We start from the raw sequence: 25069 nt of genomic DNA, 5'->3' as shown, positions 1-25069 counted from the left end.
CATGGCCCCAGCATTGAGCAATGCTCAGGACCATGTCATGCAATCTGTCCCCGGGCTAGAGGCTCACGCGACAGATGGACCTCATGCCATGCCCGGGAGGTCAGCAACTCTTTGGGCCATGGAGGGATGTGTGCTAAAAACCACCAGCCTCTGCTCGTGCCACCCTCCTCTGATGTCCAGGGACTGAGAGGGACCGCAGCGAGTTGGCCCAGGATGGAGCTGGACAAACGTGGCCACATCCTGACCACGCTCTTGCTGGAGCCGTGGTCCCTTCAGCCATGGTCTTCTGGCCGTACGGCTGCTGGGGGCTGGAAATGAACCCAGGAAAGTGACCACCACCGCGGGAAGGGCAGCTGAAGAGCACACTCGTGCAGCCCCATGTTTTCCTCATTTCCCCTCTTTCTACTGATGTTTGCCGAGGGCTTTTTTGAGGGTTGAGCTCTCTCTGCTCATCAAGTTTACTCCTAAAGACATAAACCCACCCATCCACCCTGGATGGTGGTGTTGCATCTTGTGGCCAGCACCCACCCGTGTGTACCAGACGCCTGCAAAATCCTCCCTTTTTGGGTCAGACAGGGTGCCTGGGTGACCAGATCTGGTATTTCACATCGGGGCAGCACCCTGAAGAGTTTTGAGCTGTCGCATCCTGCAAAGGTCTCAAACCAGCCAGACTGAGTGGTCCTTACCTCCCCTGAGATTCAATTCCATCTTCAACCATTCCGTTCCCAGACTGGACCCCTGAGATGTTGCCCAGTAAGATTGAGACACCAGGCTCCAAAAGCAACAGTTGAGAAAACCAGTTTTATACCACACTGCATAAAAAGAGTGGCTCAGCCCAGCCTCTTCCAGGAGCCCCTTGGCAGCAGCATCGAGTCTGGAAAGGAACTGGGAACTCCCAATTCCCCTTTCTGAATGAAGAAATGGAAGTTGGCTTTCCAGGGATGACTGTGTGCCCAGCTGGCAGACGCAACCGGTCTCTGGTTATGCTGGCGAGGATGCCCAGAGCGGTTACTCGCACAGCCCCACACCACGACACGTAGTGGCTCATGACCCTTGAAGAAACTGCTGTAGCATCAGTACCCTCCTTTTCCCAACATGGCCAAATTCACCATGAACGTGCCCGTGCCAGACGGCATGGCAACCACCCCAACGCCTCTTGGCAGCTTCAGAGAGATCTTGCACTTCTCCCCATACCTGAAAAGTCCCACTGGTAGTGAGCTGGCACGAAACCCACCCTGCTTAAAACAAGGAAAGCTGCCTGCTACATCTACAATTTTCTAGCTTGCTTTTGGCAAGAGTATTTGGACAGATGAATGGGAGAGAGCTCTGGATTAACACAACAGCTGTCCCTCTCAGCCAGATCCAGGTCTCCTTGAGGCCACCCGAGATGCCACGTCACGGCAGGGTATCGGTGCGATGGAGAGACCCTGAGGAATTGCTGCCTGGGGCACAGGGCAGCGGCTCGAGGAGGGCTCTGCGCAGGACTCGCGGTGGCTTTTGGGGGCTGCGGGGGAGCTCTGGTGGGGAGCAACCCATCTGCAGGAGGGCCTGGCATGGCTGGAAAGCAGAGACAGCTCAGACCTGATGGAAACCCCAGGGTTGCGGGCGAGATCTCCCCAACCCCAGCCCTCTGCCAGGGTGGGTGTCAGGCTCCAGCCAAGGGTCCGCACCCAAAGGTGCCCTTTTAACCATGTGGCTGCAAACACATCCATCATGCCAGCCCAGGTACCCGTCCCAGCAGGGTCCAGCTCCCCACACACAGCCCCAGCACCACGCTGGCCGGGTCCCAGCAGGGTCCAGCTCCCCACACACCGCCCCAGCACCACGCTGGCCGGGTCCCACCAGGGACAGGGAGCAGGACCGTGGCTGGTGGCACCCCACGGAGCTGCCGGCCGGCCTCCCCGGCACAAGGGGCTGCAGGAGCAGCGAGCACCAGCCTCGCCGCTGCCTGGGAGGGAGCTGCCGGTTGCAGAGGCGGCTGGGGCGAAACAGCTCAGGCAGCACAAATCGACTGTGACAGCCCCAGAAAGGCTGAGCCCGGGGGTGCGGAAAAATACAAGTTAGTTTCCTTTTCCTTACCATATGCTCCCCTTCAGCTGTGGGCGGCACGATAATTACTGCCATCCACCATGCTGGTCTAGCTTGTCACACAGGCTGCCGGCTGCTCGGCAGCGAGGGCTGAGCACAGCACCGGGTCTGCAAGCAGAGCCTGCCCCTGCCCCACGCATGATGGGGAGCGGAATTTGGGTTCCGGGTCCCCAGATTTGGTCCTTCCTGGCACCAGGGGCATCAGCCTGAAGGCAGCAGAGGTGGGGAGCGAGCTGCAGACCTCTCTTCCCCTGGCGGTGTCTCCTGGGGGATGCATGCCACCTTGCTGTTCACTTTGGCATGGGTGCCACTTCTCCACCAGTCACCCCCCCAGACCTCTGTGCCCCTTAGCAGGATGGTCCCAGGGAGGTCCCGTGCCAGCTCCCATGCCTGGCTGCCGGGAGACTCTCTGGGGCCAGTTACTGCTTGGTCAGATTAGGAGAAAAGCCGGGGTGGACCAGACCAACCCCAGAGGCCCTTCCCATCCCAAGTGTGCTGTGGTTCTGTCAGGGTGCAGTTGGTGCCATGCAGGGAGGAGCAGCACCATGCCCCAAAGAACACGCAGTCACCCTGGCATGCACAAGGCACAAGCTGAGGGCACTGTTCTCCAGGGCAGGAGCTGACAGGGGGGTAGCTCTGTGTCTGGACGGCCCCAGGACCACAAGGTCCGTACAAAATAGGATGGAGCTCTTGCTCCATCCAACCCTACAGTCCTCTCCAAAACACAACAGAGACTCTTCAGGCCTCTCGGTGCCCCACCAGTGATGTCCCTATAACAAGCACCCAGGCTGGTGTTCTCCAGGACTGCATAGACCAGAAAGCTTGCAGTGTGGCTGGTTCTCATCACCTTAAAAGATGTCATGCTGGAGCAGTGACGGGTTTGTCTTCGTCAACCCAAGACTTGCCCTCCCTGTTGTATGGGTCAAAGTGGGTCTTCATTTCTCAGATTATGCCTGACATGAACACAAGCTTCTTCAGTCCCTTCATTTAGGAAGGGAAGGATGATCCCAATGGCCACGTTGCTTCCATGTCTCTGTACCAGAGGTGGACCACGAGCCCAGTATAGATGGCTGCCAGTGGTGAGGAGGCTGGTTCGTCACCAGAACAGCCCCTCTTTCCCGCATCTTCACCAGCCAAGCCTCCTAGGTGCAAGGTGGGAGAAGGGCCTTGGCACACACTCTGCATCTTGCACTACTTGCTCTTCACCACGGGCGATGGGAGTAGGATGGGGACACGGTGCCACAAATTGGTGTAGTCCTTCCAGACTGTCACAGCAGCATGTGCCCAGCCATGGGCTGTGCTCCCCCTTGCCACAGCAGCTCCTTCTGGGGCTCCTCTGGTGCAAACAAAGCCAACAGCTTCATGACCGTCCTAAAACCCATCCACCGTGACTTTGGATCGCGTGCGTGCTCAAGCGTCTGGCCCCTGCCTCAGTTCCCCCATCACATCAGAGCACTTTGGCCTCAGCAGCATCCCACGGGTGCGGGGAGGTGGGGTGCAGGGGGGACAACTGCAGGTGAAACACTGGAAGATGCAACAGCTGAATAAAATAATCCAGACTGGCAACTTCCCCAGGATGCCCTTGGAGGCTGTGATGGAGAGAGGAATGGATCCGGCCCCTGATTTAGCCGTCCTTCCCCAGCCCTGCCCCGAGGGCTCAGCTTTGCAGGGCATACACATGGCAAAGCAAAATTTAAGAGATCCGAGGTGCCGCAGGCTCGGCACCACCTCACGGGGTTATCTGGAAGATGAACTTTCCCACACACTTTCCCTTCTGTGTTTCAAAAGGAAAAAAACCCTAAACCCCATCTTTCTTCCTCCGCCCCATCCCTGGGAGGTCCCTGTGCCCGGCAGTGCCCACGCCACCCCTGGCTCTGCCCAGCCGGTTGAGTGAATCGCTGACTCTTTAACCGGTTCTGCGGCGAAGACCTTAATCGAGTCACCGCGCCGGGGCTGGGATGCTGATGCGATGTGACAGCCGCCCCGCACACCTCCCCGAACGCGGCCGCTCGGGGCGACGGCCAGCGCGGCACCCCGGTGCCGGGGCGCGGGTGGCAGCAGGGCTTCGGCAGCACCGGAGCGGGGGGCACCCACCTGGGGAGGGCTGGGGGGCTCAGGGCCAAGGGGGGCTGGGGAATCCTTCACCATCACCCAAGTGACCCCTGACGTCACTGGAAGGCAGTTTAATATCCGTCAATCGCACGGAAAATCGCATGTTTGGCCCCAGAGCCCTCCTCCCCCACGCCCCCCCCAGCCGCCTGTCCTATTTTGAAGGGCTCATTTTCTCAGCGCTAATGAAAGCGACAGCCGTGCAGCGCTGGTATTTGGGGTTATCAGTGAGAATATTAATGGCTGATGCTCAGCATTAACTCTTTGAGAGTCCAGCCAGAGGTCAGAGCTGGGCTGCCACCGCCGCCGCAGAGCCTGGCTGCGGCGGACCCTGGTCTCCCCAGCGCCGTGTCTGGGACTGGGGGTGGGATGGGGATGGTGACCCTCTTTCCAGGTGGTTTTCATTGCCTGTTTTCAGTCCCGGGGGGAGGCTATTGACCCAGCTGCCTTCTGCTGAGGAGGCTGGGGAAGCAGAAGGGTGGAAGCTGCAGGGATGGTGGTGGATGCAGCTACCTGGCGCGGCCATGAGGGAAGGGCTTGGGGCAGTGGTGGAGGATGGGTGCCTCCAAGGCACCTCCTCAGACCTGAGGGATAGGCAGGTGCCAGAGGTGACCTGTCATAGCCAGGATATGGGTAGGGAGAAGGGACAAACTCACCTTTTAAGCAGGAAGGCTCTGGCAATCTGAGCATGTTCATGTTTGGCTGGAGAAGTTCATGGTCAATTGGGATGCAGAGTTCCCCATAAGGGCTTTGCAAACACCTGCTGTTGAAGAACAACCACATTTCCGAGTCCATCCTGTAACACTCACGGTTTTTACGTCCCTCCTTTGCTCCACCATTGGCATCTCATTTGGTGTCATAACTTAGGCCACTTCAATGCCAATGGAGTTGCCCGTGTGAAATCAGTGAGACATGAACCTTCAGTGGGACCTCAGGGTGCCTTCTCGTGGTTGATCCTATTGGGGATGGGCTTGTTGCTGTGGTGAGGGGGTGCTTGTGGTGGACAGCCTGCAGAGGACGTTCATGTGTGATGGCTTCTTAGGAAGAAAGTATCTCCTTGGGCTGCATCTCAGCAAGAGATGATTGTGGTCATGAAGAAACCAGCTGAGAATTTGGCATATCAGGCACATCCTGTCATCACACAGGCGAATCCTACCAACGAAGAAGGGACAGGAGAGTTGTACTTTGTCCAGAGACACCAGGCAGCAGTTACACCAGTTCCTCTGGAGATCCAGGACTGGTGTGCTGGATCAGACTGATTTTGTATCGACATCTCCCCAAGCTTTGAGTATGCTAGCATTCACTTGCAGGTTTCGTGGTTCTGCCACCAGTTGTGCTGCTGTAAAATCAGGAGCAACGCTGTGAAGGCCAGCAGAGCAACAGCAGCGGCAGGTCATGCTGAAGGGAGGATCACGTTTACCAGGGGAAGAACAATTGGCCATCAGTCTCCGGTTAGGACATGAGCTTTTTTGGCAGGGGCCCCTGTGCGTTCGGGAGCTGACTGCTCATCTCTAAAGCCCCCTCTAATTGGATGCATTTAAAGATGCCTCCTGAGCTGTCTTTGTCTCCTTGCAGCCAGCAGGACACACGTCCCTAAAATGACACCAGCTAATTAAGGCCGTGGAAGCCCAAGAACTCCTTCTGTGCCTTGTTTGTTATCCGAGAGCCTGAGGCAACACTGAGGCCAGTAGGACCCTGACAGGCAGCTGGGGAAACCTGGTAATGACAGAGCCACCAAACCAGTCAGGGAGAAAGAGGCAGAAGAGTACAGAAATCAGCAATGACAATAACAACCAGCCACTCTAATGGTGCCGAGGTGCCTACTGTGCCTTGGAGAGATGGGATCAATGAACCAGAGCTCTTCCTCCCTGCTCCTCACCTTTTTCCAGGCACCTCCAGGCTAACTGGGATGGGGAGTGGGGGTGGCAGTGGGAGGGCTCTGGGGATGGAGTCCACTGCGTGAAGGTCAAGAGATGAGTCTCTTGTCAGGCTGTTTTCATGCTTGCTGGGAAAACATAGCAGCATCTCCCTGGTTTGGCTAGGGAACTGTCCCACTCACAGCTGCCTGGGATGCTAATCTGGCAGCCCCTTTCTATTTGCCTTCAGGAACTAGAAGCCAGGGCAGAAGGTATGTGTTTAATATGCATGTATGCAAGGCTGGACCTGGGAGAACAGTTCATGGGAGGACATCACCTTCCTCCCCTCCCTTAAGCATCTCCTCCTGCTGTTCTCCACCCTCTGTTTTTGCCTTCTGAGAAGGAACACCACCTGCACATCCCTGAGCCCATTCCCACCTCCCTCACCCTGCACTGTTTGCAAATCCTCAAGACCTGCCTCTGCACCTCTTCAGCGTGGTGGGACACACATGAACGCCTGGGTTATCATCAGCTGCTCTTCACAAAGGCCCCACTGCTGGGAGTCCCCCGTCCATCGGGATGGAAGAAGGCAACTGATGCCCAAGGACATTGAAGCACACACACTAACACCAGAATTGCTCCTCATCAAGGCCTAGGACAACTGCTCTCACCTCCCCAAGACCCTCAGTGCCCCCACCCAGACCAGCCTTCACTAACACGCTTCCTCTAACACTAACCCCAGCAGATCAGCCACCCATACCAGCACCCATCGGAGAGCCAGCTGCCTTGACCTCTCCCTTCCCAGCAGTACCCATCCACAACCTTGTCCCCAAAAGCATGGTCCTGACCTGCCACCAGCTCTTCAGCCTCCAGAGCAGAGATGGAACCACCTGAAAAGATGGAGCATGCCCTGTTGCTGAGGGCTGAGTTATGAACCGCACCCTGGGAGACATTAATTATTCCATCTCCTTTGACTCACTGGAGACACACATCTGCTGGAGATCTCCTTTACAGCATGTGCATCCAGTCCGTCATTCCTTTTTTTCTGACACCACCATATCAGAGATGAAAAGAGATGGTTCTTGTGTCTTCTGCCCTGTCTGTACCATCTCAGCAAACACTAGCAGTGCAGTTACACATCATGGTTAATGGCTGTCATGGTCTGCTTGTCCCTTTGGCCATGCTCTGGTGAGAGAGGAGCTGCTGGGGAATTTCTAGCTTTTGTTTTGAATTGCTCTGAAACAAAGTCAAGGACAGGTGTCTGGAGAGGTGAGGACGTTCAGGCTTTCCAAAAAGGCTTCCCCAGCGGTATCTTGTGGTCAAGAGAAGCTGGTTCTGCAGAGACATATGATTCTATGTCAATCTTCCACCGATCACTTGAGGTCCACATCTCAGGTCTCGTTTGTGCACGGGTTGGATGTGATGGTGGATGAGATGGTGGCCTGTTGCTAATGCTGGTGGTAACAGGCTGGAACGAAGGTACCTGGTGAGCTCCTTGGGGGACAAGACAGCTTCATGTCCGAAAGTGGAAGGGGTGCAGAGAACTGTCTGTAGCCAGCATTTTCTCCTGTCTGTGGCCAGTGCCACAGGAGGAACATCCCTGCACTCAGAGTTGCTTTCAAGAACTGTTTCCAGTGATGCTTGTCCATCCCACTTTCAGTGGCGTGAATTGTTATTTGTACCCATGGGGGGAGGGGGGTGGGGGGGACATTAAATTCAGCGCTGGCCAGAGCAAGGTGCTAGAAATACACAGAGTGCACCTGAGTAGGGTGACCTCAAAATAAAGAAGATAGACAAGGGCGGGAGAGGGGCAAACAGGGCTTTCACCAGCATGTATGGGCATTTTCCCATCATGTCTTCACTCTTCCAGCAGAGACCTCTACCGCTGGCCCGTGCCATGCCATCGTACCATGCTCGGCAAAGGCACCACGTGCGCCAAAGCCAGGTGACCAGACCCGTTGGCATGCCCTTACCCAACTCACTTAGGTCGCAAGCGCTCTGGGGCTGGATCCGTCCCTTGGGGAGCGTTGCGCGGCACCAAGTGTAACAGGGGCTTGACCCTGGCTGGCTGGTTGCCCTGCTCATTCGTTGGAAAAGGGATCAGTACTGACTGCTGAGCACGATCCCGGTCTGGGGAGGGACATGGTGCCAGGCTGATCTGAGTGGCCAGAGCAGACCAGTGGACACCAGGCGATCAGGATCTGCAGAGACCTGGTTTGCTGTGAAATCCATTCATTTGTTATAATTTAAAAAAAAATAAATTTGGCTGTTAATCATGACTTTTTTTTCCTAGAAATAAGGAGGTGGGGGCAAACTGATGTGCTCAGGAGGAGCAGATAAAGAAGGGTCAGTGCTGCAGCAGGGTGTTTGTCTCAGCTCTGCGTGTGAGTGCTGTGTTCCTGAAGATGCTCTGGGGACGTGCAGCTCTCCCAGGGACCACGTTACATTTTGCTTTTCTCCTTCCAGTTACTTATGATTCTTTGAGCAGCCAAACCTGGCAGTTTGCATTATATGACAGAACAAAAACATCCTATGGGCAGGGGGCTGGGAAATCACACAAATAGCAATTTACTAATTTCATGCTGCCCATAGAAATCCTGAAGGCCTGGGAGTCTGGGGGTGGCACATGGAGCTTTTTTCTTTTGGGGCAATTAGTTTCAATCCAGCCTTTCTAATGACTGAAGGTTCTTGCTCACCTGAAGGCACTTCAGTGGCCTGCAGAAAAAGGGCCAGGATCTCTGTGTCGCTCACGTCTCTGGATCGTCACACCCATCTCTACAAGTTGGACTGTCATGGGCCAGCTCAACAGGATTTCACCCTTTAAGCTGGTGAAAAGATTAATGATAAAGATGAAGCAGATAGACAGAGGTATGGAGAAGCCTAAACATCCAGCCCTTCCATAGAAATTGTGGTCCCAAGTGAGACTATAAAGGCTGCTCATGGGCTTGGCTGCAGGGTCTCTATAAATAATTTTCATCCAGGCTTGGCCAGACACAACCAGAACGCACAGCCCATCCAGCAACCACAGCAACAGCAATTCGCCCAGATAAATGAGGACGTTTCTCTCCTGAGCTGGTGTCCCCAAGCTGCTGAGCTTCCCTTGTAGGAGGCTCAGAGCGCAACTCCTCAGACTGCTCTCCCTGCATGGAGCAGGACCTTGTTGCTTCCCTGGATTACAAGGACTATTCTGCTCAGGAAGGCAAGCGGCAGGAGACAGCATGCCATTTATTTTGGTCTTTTGGAGGTGAAATCCATAGGGCATCATTTGGAGTCTAAATTTCTTCTGGTGCCAGTGAGGGTTGAACATTCGCCCGAGTGAAGACACAATACAGGCTCCAGGATCCTCAGAAAATATTTGGAGGCCTTTTGGGGAGTTGTCTGACATGTGTAACCTGGGATTTTTCGCCAGACCTGCCTGGGAACCATCCCCATGTGAGGCTGAGAGCAGACCCTTGGGAGAGGCAGCTGGGAGTGGTAAGCAGATATTTTTATGGAGATGAGATGGGGTGGACTTTCTTTCCCTTGAGTCCACCCCTCCCTGAGCAGCAGCTCTTGTTCCTCACTACACAAGCCCCAACAGAAAAGGCCGTTGTCTGGGGGTTGTTTCAACTGGCACGTGAACAACAGGCAGTGCCCCAGTACAGGACTTTTCCCCAGGGCAGCAGGAGGGACAACATTCCTGCAGCAAAGCTACAGGATGCTCCAACAGCCCCTGTCACTCACCTTCAGCAACCAAATCTGGGAGCCTCTGTGCTCCATGGTTGCAATTTCACTGTGCTGGCTCCTTCAGGTATTTTTCCTGTGGCTTTTGCCAGGGGGACCATCATGCTGCAAGCATGCTCTGAGTGGCCCAGCTCAGCTCCAGTTGCAGAAAACCCAGCTTGAGCTCACAACTGCAGAAAGGCATTCTGATATGTTGCTTTCTCCAGATATTTGCTACAGCAGCTATTGAAACAAACTCCTCCGCACTGTCATAGCATTGTCACCGAGCTGAGGGCAAGAGGGCAGGATCTCACCCACCGATATGTGATTTTTTTCTTCTTTTCTTTGCTTGGATTGATAGGAGGCTGAGCCATGCCTTTAGCTAATCTGTTGACCAACATGCTTGTCTTGTGTACAGCTGGAAGCACCTTCTCTTCTCGGAGCACTTGCCCTGTACAAAGCAGGTTGTTTAAACAAGAAGCAAAGAGAAATGGTGCGTTTGTGCCTCATTGCAATGGGACACCACACGGGTTTTGACCCAAAGGCTTCCAAGGGGACCGGCTTTCTACGAGACACCCAGGCTACGTGGTCCTGTGGTTAGCAACAGGATGGGAGCATCCAGCCAGGCAATGCTCTGCCCTCCCCACAACCCCATGGACATGGGGTGCCTGGGCAGACCCCGCTGCCTTTCCCTCGCCCTCCTCCTCCCCAAAGCCGCTCTTGTCTTACCTCTTACGAGCTTCATTTGTCCAAGTGTGAGAACAGCCACCAGCGCGGCACGCAAAGCTAGGACATGTCCCCTGCCCTTTGGGACCCCGTCCCGTCCCCAGGCATGGTGAGAAGCCACAACCGTCCCCCTCCAACCCAGCCTCCCACGGCCACCGCTGCCGCGCACGCTCCTGCCGTCCCAGCTCCCCGCGCTGCCGCTTCCCCCGTGGCCGTCAGCGCCGGGACGGCTGATGGACCCTGACAGCGCTGCTCTTTTTCTCACGACCCGTCGGCTGGCTGCAAGCGGGGGGACCCAGCCCATGCGGATACAATGCCGCTGCCCCCCCCACCACCACCACCACCCGCCGCGGGATGTTGCGTTGCGCCGAGCAGCTGTTCCACATCACATCGCGTCGCGCTGCCCGCGCCGATGGGCCGCGGCACTCACGCCGCTGACGCGGTGCCGGGAGCCGTGGAGCTTGGTGGGATGGGGATGTGCCCGGGGAGGATGGCTGGGGCAGGGATGGATCCCTGTCGTGGTTTAACCCCAGCCAGCAACTAAGCACCACGCAGCCGCTCGCTCACTCCCCCCCCCATCCAGTGGGATGGGGGAGAAAATCAGGAAAAGAAGTAAAACTCCTGGGTTGAGATAAGAACAGTTTAATAGAACAGAAAAGAAGAAACTAATAATGATAATGATAACACTAATAAAATGACAACAGTAGTAATAAAAGGATTGGAATGTACAAATGATGCGCAGGGCAATTGCTCACCACCCACCGACCGACACCCAGCCAGTCCCCGAGCGGCGAATCCCTGCCCCCCCCTTCCCAGTTCCTAAACTAGATGGGATGTCACATGGTATGGAATACACCGTTGGCCAGTTTGGGTCAGGTGCCCTGGCTGGGCATGAGAAGCTGAAAAATCCTTGACTATAGTCTAAACACTACTGAGCAACAACTGAAAACATCAGCGTTATCAGCATTCTTCTCATACTGAACTCAAAACATAGCACTGCACCAGCTACTAGGAAGACAGTTAACTCTATCCCAGCTGAAACCAGGACAATCCCGCTGCCAGAGACCCGGGGTGTGAAGGCGCTGCAGAAGGGGTGACAGGAGCCGGCAGGTCTCCGCACGGCGCGGCAGCTCTCACCCAGCCGCTGTGTTGCCCCAACACGCTGGTCCCAGCCTGCCTGCCAACCCTCATCTGTGCCCTGCAAAACTCTGCCTCCCTGCTCCTCATCCTCCACCTCCAAAGCTGCATCCAAGCACGCTGTACCTTTTCTTTGCTATTCTTGGCTCACCCAGCCTGCGGCCAGTTCTGGCCTGCAGCATCTTGCTGCAGAAGACAGAAGGTGTCCAGTGCTCCCCCACTTCATGTCCAAGCCTACTCCTTTTTTCGCACACCAGCCCTCCCCTGCAGGGAGCAGGCAGCTTTGCAGAGCCGGCAGCAGGTTCACCCTCGAAGCAGTAGCCCCTCAAGATAGGTGGGACATGAACCTGGTGTCAGGACCTACTCCAGCTCCTGGAGAAAGGAGCTGGAAGACAGTTTCCCTTTCAATCCGGATCCTGAGCAGGAGTAAACCAGTGCAACAGGGGCAGTGCAGGTCCCGCAGCCCGCTGGGGGCTGCACAGAAGCGAGGACACGATGTGCACGCTGCTTCCCCAAGCACAGGCTCGCTCATCCTGGCCTTCCTTGGGCAGCAAAGCTGCCTGTCCCTGGCGCTTGCAGTAGTTCTGCAGCCTCACTGCACAGCTTATCCATTTTTAAAGAGCACACCTCATAAATACTTTGTAAAGCACCTTCTAGCCAACGTGCTAGTTTTGATTATTTTTTTTTTTTTCTTCCCTGGCTGTTTGGAAGGGATGCTCACTCTCCCATTCCTCTCTGGTCTGCGGCTCTTGCCGTTATCTTGTACACATTTGCTGCTTTGAAGTTACCAGGGCTCTGCCTTCAACACTCAAGGTGAGCTCTGTGCGGTGCAGCATGTTGTCCCCCGCGGTGGGTCACAGGGAAGGATGACAGCTCTCCCCTTCACTCCCTGCACCCTTCCCAGCACCCTGCAGACACCGTCGGTGCCTCCATCGGCCCCGCTGAGAGCAGCCCAGGTGAGCAAGTGCGGGCTCCTCCGGACCCTCACCCAGACCTTCCTCATCCTTCCCTTCCCAAGGGACTTCCTTCCCTGCTGTCCGTCTTGGGCACCTTGTACTAGGAGAGCGGGACCTGCCCTCTTCCCTCACCGCTGCTCTCACATCTTCACATTTGCCTCCAACTCTGCCGTTTTTCTGTTGAGTTCCATGTTCAGTTTAGAAAGTGGGTGAGTGGTGGAGTGGGAGAAGGTGACAACCTAGACACAACTTGCCAGAGCTGACTCCCTGCTTGGAAGATGTTCCCAAGCCAGGGTTTGGCTTGTTAAACATCCAGCAGTTTATTCTTCTCTTTCCCTCTTTTCTGAATCAATATGTTGCATGGTACCAGACCAGACACTTCCAAAGCAGCTTGCCACAGAGCTATTCTCATCATTGGCCAAACTTCATCCTCTCCAAAAATGTGTCAGATGAGCTGGAGGAAATCTGTTCTTCCCCAGATCATGTCAATTGACATGGACTTTTCTCCAATTCCTTGTTGTACAGCTCCAGCAACCCTTGACTTCACCAGGTACTGACGTCTGATCAGCAACTTGGCAGCTCCTGCCAGTTTATCCCTGTTTCCTGCTCCCAGCTCCTGCTTATCCACTGGCCCCTCTTCCAGTTTAAAGGTAGTGCCATGGCTTTAGCTTGCTGCCACAAATGAGCAAAGGCTCACGTGGACACGCTGGCTGTCCCAGCCTTCAGCTTCCCAAGTGCTTGGTCCCATTTCAACCGAATTGGACAAAATAGTCAAAATCTCAAAAGTAGTAAGAGGTTTTGTGAAGCTTCTTGGCTTAACCTGAGAGAAAGACCCACAGTGCTGCCCCATACTTCCAAAGAAATGCTGCCAGTATGCTGAAGTCACCAGTATCTTCTAGAACCACTACCAGGCCAACCAGTGTGTGCATGGCCAGCCAACCAGCACCAATGGCCCAGGAGATGCTGCCTCAGGTCCCACGGGCAGAGGATACGACAGGGGACGGGGATGGGAAGGTCCTGCTGAGAGCTGGGGGAGGTGGGATGAAGGGGGCTGGAGGACAGCAGTGTGTCCTGGGGGACAGAGGCTGGGGAGCAAAAGTGAGGTGGGAAGAGAGTGGGATGTGAACCCAGAGAGCTGCTCATGCCACAGGTTTTTCCTTCCTTTATAACCACCTTTGCTGGCCTCTGAGCCTGGTTTCTTCTTCTTCTTACCTGGGTGGTAAAACCATCCCAGTCAGGTTGCAGGGGCTCTTGCCATTTTTCTCCTTCTGATTTTTTTTCTTTTTTGTTCTTATTTTTCAGCTGGGAGAGTCTCACTCTTGTCCAGAGCCTCGCCTCTGCAGGCTTTGGCACCCCCAGCCCAGGGAGGACTTTCCCAGGCACAAAAGGGACGGCTTCAGAGCCTTTTGTTGTTGCCTTCTCCCTGCCGTGGTGTTAATGGCTCTTGAAGGCAGCCTGACTCCATAAGGCAGCGCAGAGTAACCTGTGCATCGACCAGACACCCTCACCCTCAGGCAGGACCCGCCTGTGTTCAGGGTCGGCTTTGCCGCTGTCACTGCGAGGCATCGTAAGGGGCTCTCCTGATGACCAAGGCTGTCCGTGGCAGCAGGTAAGCTGGGGAGGATGGGGTCTGCGGCAGGTGCACAGGGCTCAGAGCTTTGTTTCTGCCTTGCCAGGGACCCATCTGCTGTGCCTTCGGTTGGGTTGTTGAGTTTTGGCTGGAGATCCTGCGTCTGGCATGTGCCGGCCATCCCCAGAAAACTGGGGCTGGGGCAGAAGACGGGAGCAAGGGGCACACGCTTGAGCCTGCGGCTGACAAGAGATGTGGCAGAGCTTCCTGACTAGGCTGGAGGGAAGCGGTTCTGGAAGGGGATGCAGAAATGCAAGCCCTCATTTTGCTCCTCTTGTGGCTTTGGGACTGACAAGGAGACCCTTGGAAAAAGGGGCTGGAAATGAGCACGTGGAATAGGTCCCCGCTGCGCGACTCTAGGATCCAGTCAGGGATGTCCCCCAGCAAGGACGCTTCTTTGCAAGGAAGGGAGGTGAGACCCCAGCTTGGTCCCTCATTAGAAAACCAAGCTGTGTGAGATCCATACACTCAGAGAGGGAAGGCAAGGGCGAAGGAGACCGTGCCTTGCCACGTGCTCAATTTTGAAAGGGGTCTGGGTATTTACTGGGCTAGTGAAAAGCACTTTCCCAAAAAGCGAGTGTGGTGAGATCCAGAAGGCAGAGGTGCGCCTGGGAAGCCTAGGCTTCGATGCAAGTGGTGGGAGCATCCCAACAGGCAGACAGCAGGATCAGCTCTGTCTGCAGCGAGAGTCCTGCAGTCTGGTGGCTCCATCTCTCCCAGCTGCCAAGAAAATGGCCACGTCACCAAACACAGACCAAAGCTCAGTCCCAGGAGAGTTTTGAGGAGAAAGGAAGAACAAGCAGTTAAAAGGCTTCCCCAGAGGAAAGTTATTGATATGCAAGTCACATGCCCCCATGAAACCCTGCCGACCAAAAAGACCTGTGTCAACCAGGACATCTATGAAAGCATTTAACAGCAATGAAACAGAAGATCAGATGGGTAAAAATGCTTCAGATCTCTGTGTCCAGCCTCATCTTTTGGAAGACGTTGTACAAATGATGATGCAACCAGGTGAGCTGAACTGGGCAGGCACAGACTGTGTATTGTGCAGAGCCTCTCACATCTCCTGTACTCCTGGAGGAGTTTGGAGAGACCAACCCCTGAACAGAAAAGCAAAGCCGACAGTTCCCTTCTCTGAGTCACTAAGCATGTCTGCACCCTCACTGCTAATGTGCTCTCCCGGCAAGTACATACTCTCTGGTGGTCTTGGTTGCCCAGATTTTATTATGAAATAACTCTGGCTGCATGTTTGATATAAGTACAAGATATAGCAGCTTCACACAAACAGAATGAAGACTTCAGCTTTCCATTTTTTATTACTCAGATCATTAGCTATGCTACCTTTGCTCAATTTGGTGTCCCAGACATCTTTGATTAGAGCAGTTGTTACTTTACTGAATTAATGGCATGCTTTCCTCTTGAATGCTACTATACTGTCCTCATTCTTCCACCCTATTCTTCAGGTTTTCATAATCAAATTAAGATGCCACTCGCTGCTGCTTTGGAAGTCCCTTGAAGATCTGCATATCTATTCTTTGCAGCATCTTTGGGACATGACTGAAGAGCGAGCAGTATCCTGCTGATCCAATCCAGCCTGACTCTCCTGTGTTTTGTCCCTAATGCGATCATTTGTACGTGTTCAAAACGAATACAGGATGGGGATGAAGCACTCCAGCATCTGAATGTCAGCAAGGCAATCATAGAAGCTGCAATTTTAATGATATGGAAGAAGTCACTTGTTTAGAGCCTGATTCCTGATGGTCTATTACCCATGACAGCTTATGCTGGGACTATATTTGCTTCTGCTCTCACCTTCCCACGTTTCCTTGGATCATTTTTATTCCACAGCTTTCTTTAACTCATCTGCCCTGATTTCCAACTGTCCTTAGTTGGCTAAGAAATACAGCATTAACCCTTCTATAAACTATTTTGCTTTTTCAAGGCTTTTGTTCCCTCTGTTTTTAAGTAGAGACTCACCTCTGCCAGACAAACGTGGCTTTTGGTAGCTCAGTCACTGAATTTACTGATTTATCTTGGTGAGCAACTCTCCCTCCAACAACCCTGGGTGTTGGAAACCAGCTGGGAATTACCAGAGTGTCTTTGCCTTGTTTTCCCTATGGAAACACCTTTCGCTAGCTTTGTGGGTTGATGGGTTCTTACCTCCTAAACAAGTCGTTATAGCTATGTTTACTGCTTGGTTTGGTGTTAAGCGATGTTATAAATAAGCACTACTAGAGGGATTATTGTTCAAATCCAACAGGAGGAGCGTTACGTTGCTTATTCTGGCATTTGAATTGAACTGTAACTAGCTGTAATTAGCTTCAATTGCATTGAGTTTTTAGCTTCTTGTATGACTTTGCATAAACCATTGAGATCACCAATCTTCATCACGGTACTCCCTTTTCCCAGCTGGTGGGCTCTTCTCCCCAGGCAGCCCGGCATCCTCCTCCCTGCCCTGCTGGCTGTGCTCCTCCACTCCTGTGAGCATCCCCAACCCACTGCATGGGGCTGCCAACATGGAAATGTCAGTGCCTGCGTTTTGAGGGCTTCCTCGCCAGCGCCATAGCAGAGGGAGGTGTCCAGCTTGTCCTAACCGGTGCCAGGGATTTCATGCCTTTGTTGGTAAGTTTTCCTTGAAAATCCAGTGAATTCAGAGGAAAAAGGAGCTTTGGCTTGCTGTAATTCCCATCTCCTGACGTTGAATGTTTGAAAGGACAGCAGTTGGACTAGATGGTCGTTGTTGGTCCCTTCCAACTGAACTATTCTATTCTATTCTATTCTGGAGAATGGACAAAGTTCTTTATAGTAATTGCGGCAGCACTCGGAGCCAGGAAATCCCCTCAGGTTTGAGGAGATGTCTGGCCCAAGTTTGGGACCTGGGGTGGGAAGCTGATATTTTTATCATTACACAACCCATGGCCTGGTGTTGGTGAAGTTTCCTCTCTACAGCATGCATGTCATGGTGGAAAACTTAAGGCTGGAAATTAAATTGTTCCTGTGCTCCCATCCATGAGCAGAAACAACCCAGTTACCATTGTCAGCTGAAATTTGGCGTCCATGGCTGAGACCATAATATAGAGGTATCTACAAAGACCCATAGCTTGATCTCCTATGCTCCCTTCTTCTAATTCTGTCCTCCTACCTCCATTGGAAAGAGGCAAGTCTTCTGCCCCCTTCCAAACAGCCCTGAAGGTGCCTACACATAGTTTTTGTCCAAAAATGAAGACTGGCCTTTCAACTGCAGAAAGACTCACGTTGTTGCTGGTTCTCAAGGCCGAGCTGGTGTCGAGACATGTGTCTCTGCTGGGGTAGCTATGGCTGGTGGCCTGGGGTTTCCAGTTCCTTAGTTTCTGGGATTAGATAGGTAATACTCCAAGGAGCTTTTCATTAGGAAGACTCCAGTTCATGCATAATTTAGTAGTAGCTCCCAAAAGTGAGTACAACAATCCTAAGGTTGTTTTGTACCCATGGTAAATTTGTGATAGAGGATCTCAATAGGTACTATTGCAAAAACATCAAAAACGCATGTCAAGTGAGGTGGACTGACATTCTTAGTATCATCTAAAGAGTGAGTGAGTGGTCTACAAGTACCAAGTTTCTTCCAGCCCAAGAAATCACCTCTTCAAGCACAACTGAATGGGATGGGTGGAGAAAATCAAGGGAAGTGGTGATATCTCTCTGTTAACCATACAGTACCCGCTTCAGAAGACTGGTAAGACAATAGCAGTACCCATGGCTGCGATTTCCTATCAGCACCAAATTCACCCAGGATGAAGAATTCAGTGTGACAGAAAGGACAAGAGGGGAGAGGAGAAAAGAGGAAGACGATATCCATAGGAGAAGAGGGAACAGCTACACTGTCTCGCCGTGTCCTCAACAGCTGGCCTGTTCCTTGGCCCTGAGCAGCAGCGAGCAGCTGGGGTGGCGCTGGGACCGCTGTGTCCTCTTTCCAGGTCTGCTGCACCTTCAGCTATGGTCTTGGACAAGTCCATTTGTCTTCCTCCCTCCACTGTTGAACCATGACTGCTAATACCACCTTTTGGGACAGCTTTATGGCATCATTAATGTTTATGGAGAGCTTTGAGGTTCTTGGGTTGGGAGGGCAAAGGGCTGTTATTTAGTGGGCATCTCTACGGAGCAGTGGAGGTGCCCACCACACAACGGCCCTTTGCCTCTCTCTTCCAGGACCATTTAGGACCCTTGGCCTTGCTGAGTGAACACGTTGCTGGTCTTTGCCCCTGTTGCTGCTGCTTTTTCCCCCCTCTCTCTCGCTCTCACTCCCCCTTTCTCTCTCTTCCTCCTCCTCTCCCGGCTCCGTAGCAGTTTCCTCGGGAGTGTTCAGCTAGCTGACACATTTGCCACAGATGGATGGTGCACACAGAGACAGCTGTCACTCCCGATTTGTGGTCCACTGCGTGACAGCGGGACTGATGCCTTCTGAAAGGCCGTCTCGCGGAGCACATGCACTCTGACATTCTTCGAGATGAGCCCTACAGACACCTCTCAGTGGACCTCGGGAGAAGCTGGCAAGCTAACCCTTCCCGCTCCCCCTCCCCGAAGCAGCCTGCAGGCTGGAAGAAAGCAAGCACTCTGGTGTGTGCACACACACACACACACGGCCAACCTCCTTGGGTAGTTCTGTGCCACTACTGGTCTGCCAGGTCCCAGCCCGGCTGTTTGCTCCTGATGCTGGTGTATGAAGTGAGGCGGGCTGAGATTTGCAAGAGGGAAAGGTCACCAGCGATGCTGCTCTTTTCCCCTTTTCCGCCTTTTTAATTGCAGGAGGGAGGGATATGGGCTCCAGTTTCATTCTGTCAGAGCAGCTGCCTCCAGCCTCTTGAGTTCCTCTGTCACAGCAAAAGCTGATAGACTTTGCAGCAACAGCCCCTTCAGGCCTTTCTGTCTTCTCCATCACTTATGGTGGCCTCCATCACTGATGATGGTTTCCATCACCTACGATCCACACAGCAATATGGCAATTCCCCCTCTTGGCAGGGGGTTTCCCCCCACCTCTCCACCCCAGCACTGCACACTGCAGTGGAGCAGGCTGCCCTAGTGGGACTCTGACATTTCTTATGGAGGTTCCTCTCACCAGCTTGAGACCAGCGGCAAAGGTAAGGCTGACTTAGGCAAGGCTGGCTCCTTTGAGAACAAAGCCCGCGGCCCTTAGCAAGGCTGAGGCTCAGGTCCCAACTACCCATACCTGTCTTATGCATTGCCATATACACACATGTAGACAGAGTATTCAACTCTGAGGCCTTTAACAACACCCTTCTGGTGGGATTTTCAGTTGGACAGACAAAGCAAAACAGAGGAAACACTCCTTAGCTCTGGGCAGAAGAACAAAATCTTCCAGATGCTAGACTCCATGGGAATGGGAACTGGTCCTGCCTTTGGTCCTCAGAGAAAAAACTTCCTTCCAAAAAACAGATACACACAGCTGTTAATTGTCCATCTGACTTGCGGAAGTTGGTGGTCAAGGGAATAGGTCTTCCCATAAGGGAAACAGAAAGTTTGAACTAGATCTAGAGAGTATCACCTGGGTCCCCTCTGGAACTGACCTGAGACTTCCCCATCTTGTTCAGCATCTGAGCCCTATCCCACGTTACACAAGAACCCGGTGGCTGCACAAGGTCATGCCAAAAGTCCTTCTAGTTAAGGTCCCTGGGTGGTGTTCAACAGTAGAAACCCAGGGGAGAGGACAAAAGCAGAGCAAACTTATGAGACCTCTCTTGGATACTCTCCAATCTTTCAACCAGTCATAGCCAAGGGACTTTATGAACCGGCATGATTTCCCTGTAGTAACTCCTGGTGGAGTTCCCATCCCAGCAGTGCCTGGCTAGGTCTGCTCACTCATCCCCTTCCAAAGTCTTTATGAGCCATTTGTAAGATTTACAGAACTGCCAGGACATTAGTTACCCTGGTTGCTTTGATCCCTTGACTCCTGTTCCCAACTCCTCAGAGCAGGCTGAGTCTGTTGAAGAGGAGCCTGATCAGCAAGACACAGAGAAAGTGTGAGTTTGCACCAGGACTCAGCTTTCCTGGGTCCTTCAGCAACAGGAATGGTGTCTCCCACCAAGCTCATCGTGAAGGCTGTGTAGTGGTTCAAAATGGTCAGCACGTTACAGGCACAGAGGGTTTGTGCTGCGTGTTGCCTTTGAGCTTTAAGGCTGAATGCAGCTCATTTATCCGGGCAAGGACACCTCTAGCTTAGTGGGAGGTCATGCCAAGCTGGTATCAGCATGAGATGAAGGCTTGTATTCAGATAGGATGGTGATCCTGGGAGGGAAGATGGGGCACTTACCCAGCGCAAAAGCTGGCAAAGCATCTCCGTGTGTGGCAAAATATTAAGAAAAGTATGGATCCAGCAAGAAACTCCATCATCAGAACTGCAAGTTCAAGATTGCTGAAAGAGTCACTGACAACCTTAAGAAGAGGCTGAAATGAACCAAGTGCATTTGAAACTAAGGAGAAAAGAGCAGTGCCGTTTCCCTCTTGATGAAAGCACCCCAGAAGGGCAAAGACGTACTCTGTCTCTGGAATAATTCACCTATACCTTTCCATCAAGCCATCTCTAAGTAGGGCTGTCTGACCCTAGAAGATGGGACCTCCCAGGCCAAAAGCTAGCAGCAGTGGCTGTGAGAGAGGGTCCTGAGAGGGGACTGTGCTCCTCTGATGGAGAGGAGGAACTATGGGCTCTTACAAAGTCTGAGGAGGTTCTGGTCTCAGCTGGTACCCTCAGCCTGGTCTGCCACACGGCAGCGAGTCCCTGGAGACTGGTGGTCCAGGGTCATATCCTTTACTCTGACACAGCTATTTTAAATGAGGCTGGGAAGACCAGACATTTTGGCCTTGCCATGGGTCCCTCTACAGTGGCATCACAAGGCTCCAGAACATGCAGGAACATGAGAAGCAATTATATTGTGAGAACATGGCTCTCTGGGGAAATCATGGTCCATCTGGACAAAGCACAGTCAGAGCAGGCACTGGCATCTCCAGGACTTTCCCTCTGAGATCCCCAGAAAGATGAGAAGTGGTGAGGCTGGGCTGCCTAAGGAAGAGCTCTCTGAGCTTTAGCAGGGTGGATGAATGAGCTCCAAGGTAGGAGACCTCAACTCAGTCCAGCTCTGATGGACCAAAGGCAGTAGACACAACCCCTGCTAGATGCCTTTGGCTCAGACAGACCCTTCTGTGCAGACACATTACCAGCCTGACCCTTGGCCCTTCAGCTCCTAAGATGGTTATAAGGAAATCTTTGTTCATGACCTCATGGGGCTCAGTTCCAGATGCTGTGTAATTAGATGGTCCTATTAGATGCCACCTCGAAGTCAAATTCCCCATGTTTGTGTCAGCTGGAGAATGGAGAGTCCCTCTCCCACATTCAGCTGTGAGCATACCCAAGGTTCCAGCATTGTTTCAATTAAGTAGTGTAGCACGATGCTATTTTTTTCCCCAAATATTTTTGAAGGAGGTGGAAATGCAGGTCAGAAAAAGATACAGGTTTGGAGGCAGGGTCTCAGAAGTTGTGACCACATTGTCAGCCCAGTCAGTCCAGTCTGGGATGTTTTTGGAAGGGAGCAAAACAAGTTTTTCATAAAAAATTCTTAGTTTTTGAACCTTAACAAAACACAAATAAAAAGAAAAACATTTGGAAAAGGAAACACCATATTCATAAGAAAAACAGGAACCCATAATTATGGGAAGAGAAACGATTCACCTGTGCTGTACATGACCAAGTCCACCAGAAGACGGCATGCTCCAGGGAAGACTCTGGGTTTCGGAGGGACACCATTACCTTGGTGTCCCTTTTCTGAGGAGGACAGGCTTGCTTGGCATGGAGGCCAAGTCACCCGCATGGCTGCTGGGAGCGCCGAGCCACAGTGCTGGGCTGACAATTCCTGTGCTGACCCAGAGATATCACTTGGGGTGCGCTTTCCTGGAGGAGCTCCAGCTGGGAGTGCCCTACCCAAAACAGGAGACTGATCTGCCCCACTTGGCTCCCAGCTGAGAGGCACAGAAGGTGAGCAGAGAAACAGGACTGGTGCTTTGCCGTGGGGAGCTGGTGGGGTGATGACAGTGGTGCCAAAGGATGAGAAGCCACCGGGTAAAATTGGGTGGAGAAGGTGGTGAAACCGGGATTTCTGCCCACAATCTGCAGCCCCTGCTCTGCACAACTAGGTGTGCACCCCAGCTGCTGGAGAGGCTGGAGATAGAGAAAAGGGAGGAAACTTCTCTGCTCCTGCTGGGTAAACGTCCTCAAACCATTGGGGACATCTGGCAGGACTGTAGGTGCAGCAGCCTCCTGCCTGTCCTTACAGTCCCCACCACGGTGGTGGCTGGGACACCTATGGACGCCTATGTGCCAGCAGCTCCCCACCTGCACCCCTTTGCCTCGGATAGGTGAAGGGGGCCGCCCCGGTCCCAAGCACTGCACAGAGCTCTGCCTGGCCAGCACCCCACTCCAGGAGATGCCATCTCGGCAGCTTTGCACCAGCACGGTGGCCCTGATGCCTCAGGACCTGGTCTCCAGGCACGTTCGGGAAAGGATGGTTGGAAAGCCTTGGGAGCGCCCCATTCCTGCCCAGCCTGGCAGCACCGGGGGCATTACTGGGGAAGGATAAATATTCTGCACTCAGAGAGCTGTTGATGGACGGCGGCATTTGGAAGCGAAGCCGTAGCCCCTCACCTGCTCGGCGGCGAGGCAGGCGCAGGATCAAGGCAAAGGCGCCTTCACATCTCGCTGGCCTTGAACAGCAGATGAAAGGGGGCCACTGGGAGCCGGGGATAACAAAAGGAGAGCGGGGAAAGTTCGGGTCAGGCAGGGATTTCTGGCTGGTGGGTTTTCCACTGAGAAATTCTCTCTGCCTCTTTCATGATGATGAAGATCCTTTTAATTTTTTTCTTCCCCCTTTCTCCTCTCCTTCTTCTTTTCCCCTTTCGCCAGGCTGATAGCTGGGAGCCGCGGAGCATGTGATGCATCTTCCATATAGGGGCAGGAGCAAAGCAAGACCAACTGATGGACGCCCTAGGGCCAGACTTGCAGACAATATATAACCTACTGCATGATCTAAAACGCTTCCCACTTTCACAGAGTGAACATCAGGCAGAGCGGAGCCGCAGCGAGGGAAGAGGAGTCCTGCGTGCAGGTAAGTCCTCGTCGTCTCCTTCCCCAGGAGGCTGTCCCGGGGAGGGGGAAGGTGCGAGGGACCCGCTCCGCTCCTGCCGGTGAGCGGCAGCGCCCGGCTGTTGTGCAGGCAGGAAGGATGGGGCAGTTATTAGTGTTATTAGTGGGGCTTTTTTAACCTTTTTCGGGGCCAGCGGTGCCTGTGCGAGTCAGAGTTCAGGATGGCGGTCGGGCGCGTGGGAGATTGGGTCAGGCAGAGCCCAGGCTCAGCCTCTCTCCCTGCAAACACCACTGCTGTGAGCTGGAGAGGATCCCGAACCAGCCGCGGGTTCGTTTGCTCGTATTTCTTGCTGTCGACGTCTGCCTGGGCTGCAGGCAGTGCACGGCTCTTGCCTGGCTGCTCTGACACATCTCCCACCCGGGCATCGTCCCGTGCCACCTGCCCGCATTGGGGCTCCCCTTGCCTTTTACAAAGGAGCAAAAAGAATTCTCAAACAACTTTAAAAAGCACTTTTGCTCAGCCCGCTGCCTCCAGCGCCTGCCTGGCTGCCTTCACCTTCCTGTGCTGGAATCTCCTTTGCAAAGGAAACTGTTCCCAGCCGGGGCTGAATGGGGGACGTGGGCTGGAGGCAACGCGGCGGCAAAACGCAAAACAAAGCGCGCCGGGCGAGTGTCTGTGTGTGCGTGTGTCTGTGTGGGTATGTATGGGGGGGCTCTATACAGCCCACCTGCTGCGGCTTTCCCTATACCATATACCCGTCCTCACGGTGGGGGAACAGACTTTGTGCCTGACATAGTTTGTGTCCTGCTGAATGGAAAATAATCATAGCAACAGCTACGTGCTCTCCGTGGCCACGCAGAGTTTATAGCAGGGTTGTTGGGGGTTTTTTTCTGGTTTTCTTTGGGGTATCAACTGTGTCTGACAGCGATGTGGGGACTGAAGAGCCCTGGCTGTGTTAGGGGTTGGGAACCTCTGTGAACTCCCAGACACTTGGGCAAGCTGTCACGGACCCAGGCAAAACGGACAGCTGTAATCATAAATGACTTACAGAGGGACAAAACCATTAAAATGAATGTTTGGGGGCATTTCTGCTTATACACCCCTAGCGAGCGCATAGATGATAAAATTGCTCTGTGTGTGCAAGGGGGAGACCAGGCTGAGGATGTTCCCTTGTTCTGTGCCTCAGTTTCCCCATCTGTGCACTTCACCTTCCCCCGGTCCTGCCCGTCAGCCCCGTGCAGTGGTAGCGTTTGCTGTGGTCCCCCTGTGCATGTACAAAGGGGTCAGCCCAGGGGAGCAGCTTTTCATCGGGGCATCAGAATCTAGCGACACATCGTAATTAAGATCGTAATTAGATGAGGGGACTCAGAAAATCTGCAACGTGAAGTCAGAGGCACGTCTGCGAGCAGAGCCAGCTCTGCGGGGTGGCGTGGGTGGGAGAGCGACGGCTGCGTCCCCACCACACCGGACTGGGATGGGGGGGAGCCCAGGCAGCACCCTGCACCCTGCCCATGGACGCCAGGGCTCTGGGCACGGCTGGACTTGCTGATCCTGAAGGTAATCGTGTGTGACCAAGTTGGGTTACGGACCCAAGGTCTGATGCCCCCATGACACACAGGGCCGGAGGTGCGCCCGGAGGGTTTGGCAGTGCTGGGCAGGGAGCTGGGGGTCTGCGCTGGGCGACCTGCCATGCGGTCAATGATTTGGGCCAAACTCTCTCTCTGCTACCACGAGCTTTTC

The sequence above is a fragment of the Buteo buteo genome, chromosome 29 (genome assembly GCF_964188355.1).
Source record: "Buteo buteo chromosome 29, bButBut1.hap1.1, whole genome shotgun sequence".
Lineage (NCBI taxonomy): Eukaryota > Metazoa > Chordata > Aves > Accipitriformes > Accipitridae > Buteo > Buteo buteo.
Note: the sequence above shows the minus strand (reverse complement) of the source record.